General features: G+C 47.0%; 1 long non-coding RNA gene across 3 annotated transcripts; it reads right to left on the reverse strand.

The window, feature by feature from the left end:
• Positions 1–1,047: 1,047 nt before the first annotated feature.
• Positions 1,048–10,974, reverse strand: LOC135814456 (uncharacterized). Of its 3 annotated transcripts, none has more exons than XR_010553191.1 (4): positions 10,478–10,974; positions 9,764–10,279; positions 9,217–9,365; positions 1,048–2,628 (listed from the first exon to the last, which is right to left on the reverse strand). It is a non-coding gene; the product is annotated as an uncharacterized LOC135814456 (long non-coding RNA). The 3 variants fall into 3 exon arrangements; XR_010553192.1 differs by lacking the exon at positions 1,048–2,628 and adding an exon at positions 3,161–3,668; XR_010553190.1 differs by lacking the exon at positions 1,048–2,628 and having other exon boundaries at positions 8,463–9,365.
• Positions 10,975–11,277: the final 303 nt, after the last annotated feature.

An 11,277-nucleotide genomic window follows, 5' to 3' on the forward strand; every position in this document is an offset into this window, starting at 1 on the left:
CCTGACGCCTGGACAACATGTGCGGGTGAACAAAGGCACCAAATTTTCCATGATAGAAGTTGAAAGGTAGATAGCACTTTGGCATGAAAAAAGAAGTTTTCCACTACGCCACCTTTTAGCTTGGCTCAGCTCGTATTGGTCCTTTCTCCTATCAGTACATGAATACTATTTGCTGATGAACTGGTGATTTATCTTGTACATTCAAAGACAGCAGAAGCGGAGTACTCACCATGCATGCACATGTAGTCTTAGAGTGACGCAGCGGGGCACGGAGTCATAGTGTACAGTCTGCCTTGATCAAGTTGATGCTGAATATTATGGGTGTTAGGCTTGTCCACCGTCCAGCCAATCAGCTGTACGCCGTAGACAATGTTTACTGTGCCTGCTGTAGCAACGGTGATTAACTGACTGATCACCTGTACAATGGCGGCATGCGCATAGCAAGGCACAATGAGTACTAGTATTACCACCAGGATGAGATCACCCCCTAGGCCTGGCAGTGTGGTTCATGCTTAGTGAATGCGGCATGCATGTACGGTGTGTTGTGTACATGACTGTACTTGTAGGACACGTGCATGTATGATTGACATGCTAGTACAACTAGACTGAAGCTATACAAAGTGACTGTTTTTGAAATAGACATTTCCCTGTGATTTCTAGCAAGAGAGCACACATGTACATGTATGATTGTATGGGTAGAATTGTGACATGAAGGGAAAAGCTCAGTGGCACTGGGGAACCAAAACCTTAAAACTCAGTGCACCTTGTCCTCCATGGTCAATTTGTTTCCTTTCAGTTTCATGGTGGACTCGTTTGTGCATGAACAGTTGTTTTCTATCGACATGGCAGCCAAGTACCTAACCGTGTTTTGAAGAAGAAACTCCGTGGATTGTCCACGTTTTCAACAACATGATACTCCCAATGCAACACAACAAACTTGGAAGAATACAAGACTATACAGTCCACACCATGGTGCCAGTTTGGGGTGGATAAGCCTTCACTCTACTTGAGCACAGTAGTGTAGTGGGGGGGGGGGGGGGGGGGTACTGGTAGTGCTCAAGGGCCAGAGAATATAAGTGTAACTAAATTACCAAGCATGTGCATTAATTTTATGTTAGAACAGCAGCAGTTGCCACTGGGGAACATCTTTGATCTCACTTTCCCCTAATATGACCCCGTAGCCGGCAGGATAATTGCCAAACTGGTCAGGGACAGCCAGATACAAAGTCATGCTGGGTTAGGAGGCTGACCCCATCACTGTGTGTGTGACTATCATCAGATGATCATTGTTATCAAGTGGCAGAGGACCATCAGGGCTAATGCAGTGATGGTATGCCAGCTAATTAAATAATTTATTACCTGCAAGTATGACACCAGGGTGAAACTGGACATGCATCACTGAACTGGGGCATACCAGGCCGGGATGTTTGGAGAGAGCCCGGCACTAGCTGGGCAAAGGTCATGATGCAGTTGTTAGCAGCATGCAGCAATGCAGCTGGGTAGCTTATTGCAATTATGTAGTAACACTTAGTCTCATATGATCATGTTGGATGAAAATATAAACAGCATAGACTATGATGTACTTGAACTGGACACAGTCACCACCATCAGTCAATCAGGTGTGGCTCTCACTAGCTTGCACTGTGCACGCCCGCATGATGACCCAGCCATGCCTGAGCAGGCACATCATCAGACCATCATGTGACAGGGCCCCCAGCAGTCGGCCAGTGTGACACCAACTACTCAGTCACACAGTAAGGAATCAACAGCATAGGATTCCACCAGATCTAGTGAATCAGTGCACAAACGGACACCATCTGGGCCATAAACACCAAGATCATGCCCAGACTCAGACCAGAGACTGACGATGCACATTCTATTCCACCTTTGTAAACAAAGGCAGATTCAACTAAGTTATTTACACCCATAGGCCGTGTCACATGCTCCCAAGGGCTGCTGGCTTCCATAGACACATACCAGCCCAAAACTGGCATTAGTAGGATGACTCTGACAATAATTCAATACATTAGAACCTGTAAAATGACTACTCATTAGACCGGGAAAAGAGTCACCTAATCTAATGTGCCACTATGACCGCAGCAGCAACAGTGTGCCGCATATCTAATAATAAATGCACAAACATTGGGGTAAGGGGAGGTGACCATGGTGAGGTGATCCGCAATCTGTTCTTCCACTGCACTGGTTTTATCTGAGCTTCACTATCTCCCCGTGTGCATGATCACGCATGGATGCGTAAAAATAACCTCACTGACCCGACCTACTTTGACTGCTATTCATGCAATTCTGGAGTCTCAAGGAATTCCATTGAACAGTGTCACCGGCTTGTCATGCCCAGCCAAAAATTCACTGTGACAGCTCTGAAAAAGGAAATCTCTGGGTCCTACTGCAATATTTAAAAAATGTCAGGGCTGGTATGTTAGGTGCAATATCCGAACCAGTCTCATGCAAATCAATCAATAGTAACACGAACAGTGTAACCACCAACACTACAACAGTGTACACGCGGCATTCTAGAGACCACATTCCTTGCATCCCATGCGACATCAAGCATTTGCTTGAAGGGTGTCTTGCTTGAAGGGTGTCCCATCCCAAACACCTGAGATAAGACTGAAGGAGAAGGACAAAATGTTACGAGTTATGACTAACTGTCCACCAACGTAACCAGATCATATACAGCCAGCGAGTGCGACAAAATGGCACAACACTGACAAGGAATACTGAGACCGGCATTCAGCGACCTGCCACCTAACTACAACACTTCTCCAAGGCGCAAACCAACAGCCTTCCAACTTGGAAGGCTCACCATCCGAGTTCAACCTAAGATAAGAATTATGTTGGTACTGCCATGCCTGTCCTTGTCCATAGCAGTAATCAATGTAATCAACATTCAGTCTTGCCCTCATGTCAGATAATATCCCTCTTGAAATGGGTCGTTTCGAACAACACAGCCCACATTAATTATATCCCACGACCGGAAGAAACACCCGAAACACTGAGCACTGCTGCTGCAAAGCAGGGTGCGAGGTTGTTCAGCAAGTGAAGGTGATGAATGAACATATTTCAGGTAGCTGTGGTGTTGGGGGAGGGGGGGGGGGAGGGGAGGGGGGATCCAACCCTAGCATACCGGCTATGTGTACGTTATTCAATCATTAGGGATATACACAGTAGGGATATACACAGAACGAGGGCAATCAGGGCTAGTTAGTCGCTACTAGGGATATGCATGTAACGTTCTACCCGTGCTGTGTATTATGTACATGACTACTAGGGCTGAGTCGGGTAGCATTTTCTACAGGCATCGGGTTCGGGTTGTTTTCCACGGGTAGCACGGGTACCCGATCCATTCCATAGTAACACCGCAATGCACCCCTTCCCTTACACACTGGGTAGACACTGGGTAGACATACACTGGGTAGACATGCGGAGTATTACATGAATTTGTACACGTGCACTGTACATGATGTCATCTGCGACTTTGGGTTTTCGGGTACTATTCTGTACCCGTCTACCCGAGGTCCTCACGGGTGCCCGACTACCCGTGCACACCACTAATGTATACCCTAGTGAGTATCACAATACCACTGCCGGTCGAGGTGCATACTGACCAACACAACCCGACCAGCTTTCCTACACGTTGCTGTACACACCTACAGTACACACAAACACGAGAGAGAGAGAGAGAGAGAGAGAGAGAGAGAGAGAGAGAGAGAGAGAGAGAGAGAGAGAGAGAGAGAGAGAGAGAGAGAGAGAGAGAGAGAGAGAGAGAGAGAGAGAGAGAGAGAGAGAGAGAGAGAGAGAGAGAGAGAGAGAGCGAGAGAGTGAGAGAGAGTGAGAGAGAGAGAGAAAGAGAGAGTGAGAGAGAATGGTCCTCTTTTCAGGTACTCATTTTGTCATATTTCATGATTGTATTGATAGAACAATTCATGAGAGTGGCTACAGGACGACGGTGCTACAATGAGAATAGGAATACATGATGCACTGGGTCACTGCAGCTAGGCTTGCCCATTACCACTTCATCGTTAGCGATTCCAATCTTTGCTTTCCATCTTTTCTTTTGTTGGCCCACACATTCCACATTCACTTCGTACTGCCCGGCACATGACCATATTTAGGATTTTCACCTTCCTGACCAGTACCAGAAAAATCCTAAATATGGTCATGTGCCGGAACAGCTGGGTTAGCGTGGAATCTGAGGCAAGGCCAGCTCTGAAGAAAAGGCTCCAGGAACGCCGTACATCAATACAGGCAAGCACACTATCGTCTGATGGAACTGGCTTCCTTCGAGGACAGTGCACTTAGGGGTTGCCTTTCAAAGGCAAAGATAACTTTAGCCAGCAAAGCAAAGCCAAGCGGTGCTCAGAGCTCGCCTCAAAGTCAGCAAAGCGAAGCAGCCAACAGTTAGCTGCAGAAGCGGCCATACCTTTCTAGTTTGAACTGGCTTCCATCAAACCAGGTATCGCATCCTATGTCGCATGAGTACTCGCTGCCACAGAGGTGAATCCTGCCTTGACAAGTAGAAGAAGTTGTCCAGCAACAGTGACCCCATGTTAAAACATCTGAGGAATGCCATCTCTCGAATCTTCTCTTCTTCTACTTGAAGTAGTTAAAAGATACATTGATGACCGGTCTGGACTGGTCCTGAGTCCTGACACATTCCATCCCTGCAATAACTCGCCAGCCTATCCCATTCAATGGTCCAGTACAGTGGCATGGTGTAACTTTTACTTGGAATGCAACCATGCAATACACTTGTCACAAAGTCAAATCACTTCATGACTCCTGCTCCTTTCGTCCCATAATCACATGTAGATCGATATGGTGCAATGAAGAGAGCCGGACATTCTTTCCTCTAAAACTGATATACTTGAAGCAATCTTCTCAGATTCCTACATGGCTCAGGAATTATCCTGCTGTCCAAAGTCAGCAGCCAAGATCTAGAGCACCAGATGCTGCACAACAATTTTGGTGAATGTGGCACCTACCTACCTTTAATGCCTACCTACCTACCTACCTACATGTACCTTTTTTCTTTTCTTTTTTACAAAAAAAACACACACCATTTGACGGCACAAAGCAGCAAGTCAGCGATGAGACATATGGAATGGCAGGAGTGGGGGAGAGGCAGGGGCAGCTTGACCGACCATAGGGTCTCGGCTTCATTGCAACCCAAGCGCTCCACAAAAACAAAAGATTACAGAAAATATGCAGGGGGGGGGGGGGGGGTAGATAACTGGGGATTACGGGGAAAAGTATGCACAATAAAAAGTTATCAGAGAGTCAACGAAGTGAATGGAGGAGGGAACTGAGTTAGAGCTTTTTTTCGTCTTTTTTCTTTGATTCATAGCCTGTCCGTTGCCCACTCCCAGCGGGTAAGGCGCAGGTGGGCAGTTAGAGCTTTTTTTCGTCTTTTTTCTTTGATTCATAGCCTGTCCGTTGCCCACTCCCAGCGGGTAAGGCGCAGGTGGGCGTTGACCTTTTCTTTGAATGTCTGCAGTCCTTTCCTTGTTGGCTGGTTCAGCAGAACGCACTGCGGGAGCTGGTTCCAGACCTCCACAACAGCGTCAGGGAAGGACGGAAGGACATCATTCCGTGCTCTGGGCGGAAGAGTGGAAGTGAGCTGAAACTGGTGTGAGGGATGCTTTTGTGTACGTCGGCTATGGCGTGATGTGTTGGTCGCTCGGGGTGGAAGAAGGGTGAGAAGCATGTCTGGGCCAGTTGAAAAGTGGAGCTTGTACAGAAAGCAGAGTGCTCCGACCATTCTGCGGATGTCCAAGCTAGGGAGGTCCATAGGTTACAATGGGTTGGCAGAAGAATGAACTCTATCTCAGTTTCAACATAATAGGTAATGAGGTCATTAATTATTTGTGATAGGTTTTATCCAGTTGTCCCAAATGATACCATTGGAGAGCAATTTATCAGCCAAATAGAGCTTCCTAGGGAAGGTTTGATTTTCCCAGCCATGTGACCTTCCATGCACTCCCAGTGAAGGACTTAGGTCCCAGTGGACTGCACTAAATACATGACTGTACATGCATCACTTTAAAGTACAAGGCGCCTAGAAGGCCGTCTAGCCCCTGCCCACCCCCAGGTTTTAGTCATTCTTCTACAAGTAGTTCTACCACATTGTAGGTATAGTCTCAGTAAACAGACCATGATGCAGAGTGTTGTAGATCTCATGCAAGGTCACCCAGTACACCCCTAGTCAGGTGACTTTGAAGTATAATTATTATGACTGATTGTACAAGTCTCGAGCCGAGGTAGTACTTCCTGCCAGGCTGTCACTACTAGTGCACCCTTTGCCGGTGCAGAACACCAGAGTATGCATGTGCATGTTCTGCCTTCATCCAAGTGCTTCAAACTGTTCCCTGGGCAGGCACATTATTACTACCAGGCCAGATACCAGGCTGAAAGATCTAGGAGGAGGGGTGAGAACCTAGTTCTACATAACAGTGTTTCATGGGTCTGATCCCAGGCTGCACTTTGCAGCATGCCATGCCCGGTGTATGTGATATTGATGAGGAGCCAGCCAAGTACAAGTACATGTGGGAAAAAACGGACACACGGTTGTCAGAAGGGGTGGACTGGGGACACCGTGGATGCAGGCCTCAAGAAGAGATGATGGAACGCCCCTCACAGTCCTAGCAATCAATAGCATTCAGACAAAAGACTAGAAACTAGAGAGCACTTTTGCAACACAATCACTGAATTCATGGACAACAGAATTGATATTCCCTGATCACGTTGTCATAGTACATTCACATTCTTCCCAAGCCCAAGGTACCCTATTGACATGGGGGGGGGGGGGGGGGGGGGGGGTAGGACAATCATCATGGACAGTAGAACATATTCCACGTCTTGCCACTGTTCCTACATGTACATGTAGGTATGCTACAGATACAACGGATTTCAATGTACACAACACTTCTAGGACATAATGCACTGCCACCATACATGTACCAGTCACACACTGGCATGTATATGTATGTACCAGTCACACACTGGCATGTATATCTATGTACATGTAATTCTAGACACTAGAAATCCCCAGTGTAATCTGTCATCAGGGACTGCATTGACAGGGCCAGGGGCTCACTGCACATACCTACATGTACATGTACATGTAGGTATGTGCCTAGAGTAAAACCTGTCACGGCGACCACTGGATAAGGCGACCACCTGTCCAAGAAGATCACCCTGTAACCAGGACCAATGAAGTGAAGCTACTACTAGTATTCCCAGTCAAATGGCCCTGGATAAGGAGACCACCTGTGCAAGGGAAGGACGTTTTGAAGGTGCCTTGAGTGGTCGTCTTAGGCAGGTTTTACTGTGACTGTCTGCATTCACTGATGCCCTGGGTAGGCTGTATAGTACATTACAGCTATACATCATTGTCTGTAGATGATGAAAACAATCTCACCCTACCTGGAACACTTGATCATGTCAAGAAACACTTTAGCTAGAGCATTCAGGCACTGAATTGAAGAGGACGGTCATGTGTGTGTGTGTGGGGGGGGGGGGGGGGGGTAATGTGTGCAGAATGTAAGTCACCACTGTGTGTGTGTGTGTGTGTGTGTGTGTGTGTGTGTGTGTGTGTGTGTGTGTGTGTGTGTGTGTAGGGGGGGGGGGGGGAGTGCAAGCTGTGTAGGCACAGATTACAACCAAGCTGGTATAGTGGTCGTGCCAAAATACATGTACATGTAGCTTCCTAGAAAATGCCATTGTGTTACGCCATGCTGAAAGCCAACACCAGAATATTCTAACAGCGGTTTAGTGTTCGGACCTCGCTTATACAATGTAAACCCCAGCAGAATTTTTTACACCCCCCCACTGTGACCGAAAAAAATTCCGTGGTCCCACAAAGTAACACGTCACCGTTTTACATTATACATGTACATCTCCTATGTGTACATCTCCTATGTGTACATCTCCTATCTCCTATGTGTACATCTCCTATGTGTACATCTCCTATGTGTACATCTCCTATGTGCACATCTCCTATGTGTACATCTCCTGTATGTGGTGTTCTTCAGACACAATCTTCTTCAGCCTACTCAAGCTCAACTGATGAGGGGTGAATTCCCTGGAACACTGTGTATTGAGCAGGGAGTGGTGCTTTCTTGCAGGTTTGCCCAGTGGAAGGCTCGATGGACTTCTCGTGTCCTCTGGATGGCAGTCGCGAGTCAGTCAAGTGAGAATTCAAGTCGCAGGAAAAGCGCGGACTCCCACGCAGGGAGCAACGTACAATCTCCTCCAAGCTCATGAAACTACCAAGTACCACAGCTCTAATACATTGTACTTCTTGAGCTCTTTGAGGACACACACCTCTAGGGCTCTAGACATGGAGCACCACTGAACAAGAGACTGGTATGGCATGATTGCTTGAATGAATGTTTCAATTCGTCCTATTTCCTATCATACCCATACTGACTGATGGTGTTCGGCATAATCCGATCATAATCCCGGATAATGATTGGATGGAGGCCATACATGACTGTACAGTCATGTACATCCCGCTATCTGTTACACTATGTTTTACTGAGCTCTAGGTTACAATGTTTTACTGAGCTCTAGGTTACAATGTTTTACTGAGCTCTAGGTTACAATGTTTTACTGAGCTCTAGGGTGCCCACAAGTCATTGACAACAATAGCCATGTCTTTAGATTGAATAGTACAATGGATTTACATGACATATCCATCACTGGACTAAGCAAACAGTTTGATAAGGTGCTCATATTGGCCTGGAGGCTCTTTTCGCACACAAGCCGTGACAAGGCCTCCTCACTCAATTAAGTCATGCTCCTATTTTCCCCATGTTCAAGCAGATAGATGTTCCATTGCCTACAGTCAAAGGAGTTGAGACATACATTGAATGCAACATGGGCAGTGGTCTTTCCCAGTGCATTGGGGCATACCAGCTCACACACACACAGATAATGATGCAGGCCCAAAGGGCAGGCTAACAGGGGAGAAGTTGCTGAACACATTCACCATGGGTGACATTATTCAACTGACCTGATGCTGGATTTAGAAGTATATTTTAAAAGTACAACATTGATCTTGTTGATCCCTTCACCTCACTGCTCACCACTCACTGGACATGTGTGGGATATTCTAGGAACTGTGGCCCTAGGTTGTAGACATTAGGCACCAGGACTCAATCTTCAAATCACCACCACTAGAATATTATTACTTACGTAGACATACTGACTACTGTACAATGTAGGCAGTGACTGTGTAGTCCACGCACCAGATCAGCAGCACTTCCTTGCCACATACTGAGTACTCTCAACGACGACTCGATCAAGTGCACCATTTCAGTCTCGTGACTTCCAGCAGTACATTCCTGGGCACGGGCAGCGTGAAGACGGAATACCAACTCGAAGTCACACAGGACTGGACCATTCCATAACCCGCTACTAGGCCATATGCCAGGCACCATTCTCTCAGTTCGGCAAACTCTTCAGGCACAATGGGAGGCCATGCCGCATTCAATGATTGTGTAATTATTGTCTATTCATGCGGAGTACTTGGCAAACAGGAGGATGAATAGCAAGGCTAGCTAGTGCTAGCGGGAAAGTAATTAGTTGGACAGTCACACAGCAGTAGAGACACACACAGCTAGCTGCCTTACTGCTGATAACCTAATCACAAAGTCAAAAGAGCCCCCCCCCCCCCCCTCACACACATGTACACGTAGCTTCGCTCTTGACAGCAATCTTGAGTTGAGAGAGTAACACTGACCTTTCTGAGGCTTTCTCCCCTGTGATGTCTTGTGACAAACAGCCGAAACGTGATATTGATGCGCTTGGACCACTGGACCTCTCCGCTCTCTCGCTCTCTCAGCCAGTGACTGTGCAGAGTCCGTATTACAGACTTTACATGACATGATGATTGTATGTACTGGCTCTGCAACAGGCCAAGGAGGTCAAGGTGACATGCACCTGAACATCCATCACTCATCAGGAAAATGAGGGAATGTGGGGACCCGGTGTTTAGCGTCGCCAGTTTTCGTCTTCGAGCACGGGTTTATAAATTTGGGAAGTGATTCGGGTCGTGCTGTTGCAGCACGCCCAAGGCACACATGCACGTTGAGTCGGCTGTTCTTCACCCGAGCAGCATGGCGTGTGTCTTCTGACCACCTCAAAGTATCTTGCGAAATAGTGCTCCTCCGGCTGCCGTCAAGCCTTGTGGACGATATGCTAGTGGTGTTATTCCCGGAACAGAAGCAGGACACATTCGCCCGCACGGAAATTTCTCCTGTGCACGTGTTCAAGAACAAAACACAAAGAGAAAGCATGGTAAAAACTAAAAATACTAGCCGAAAATCCCTGTTTCCGAGGGTAAGTGCAGACATGGAGCCATATCAAGCGAACGCAAGGAAAAAATGCAACGGATAGCTTTCAACTACTAGTAGTCAACATTATCGACAGGACCTTCCCTACAAAATACACTTACCCGTTCTTTCTGGGAGGACAATATGGAAAAGTATGAGCTCGTTGTGAAACCATATCGACAACAATGTAGCAAAGTTTTCTTTACACGACAAAACTGGACAGAAGATGAGCGGGAAGTGTCGTGGCTCGAATGTTGCTTGCTTGGAACCTGAAATGGAGACTTCAGCCCGGGGAGCCCAGGACACAGCCAGTAAATCTACAGGGCCAGAGTCGCGAGCAAGGTGAAGGCCCTTTCACGACTCAGTATCTTCGTGGATTCTACAGGGTAGGTCTACTTGACAGTTCCCACCAGGATGTCGTGAGCCGTGAAAGCAACTCCCTGGTTCGCACATCAGAGGATTTCGCGCCAGTGAGGGTGTAACTGTAAACTGACGAAGACATCCAATCATTTATCACTGGCTTAGTATTGACTCGCATAGATTTTTGCCATACCTAAGCAGTCAAATATTCCTGCATATTTCACTCCTTAGGGCTATTGACTGCTTATATTTGACTGCTTAGGGGTTGCGCAGTTGAACGGTGCCTAGTGCAGCATTGTCACTGCATGAGTAGGTGCACTGGTGGTGGTGCAACGGTTGTGCAATCATAAAACCGGGATTCATGAGGTTATCGTTCTGGAATTTGAAATACGGACTGTTTGTCGTGATAAATCTAATATTGACTTCGTACTTGTTCAGTATAGGAAATAAAAACCTCGTAAAAGACCTCGGCTTCGCCTCGGTCTTTTACTCGGCTTCGCCTCGGTCTTTTACTCGGCTTTTATTTCCTATTGACCTCGTAGATCTACTCAGTCAATATTAG

The sequence above is a fragment of the Sycon ciliatum genome, chromosome 4 (genome assembly GCF_964019385.1).
Source record: "Sycon ciliatum chromosome 4, ocSycCili1.1, whole genome shotgun sequence".
NCBI lineage: Eukaryota > Metazoa > Porifera > Calcarea > Leucosolenida > Sycettidae > Sycon > Sycon ciliatum.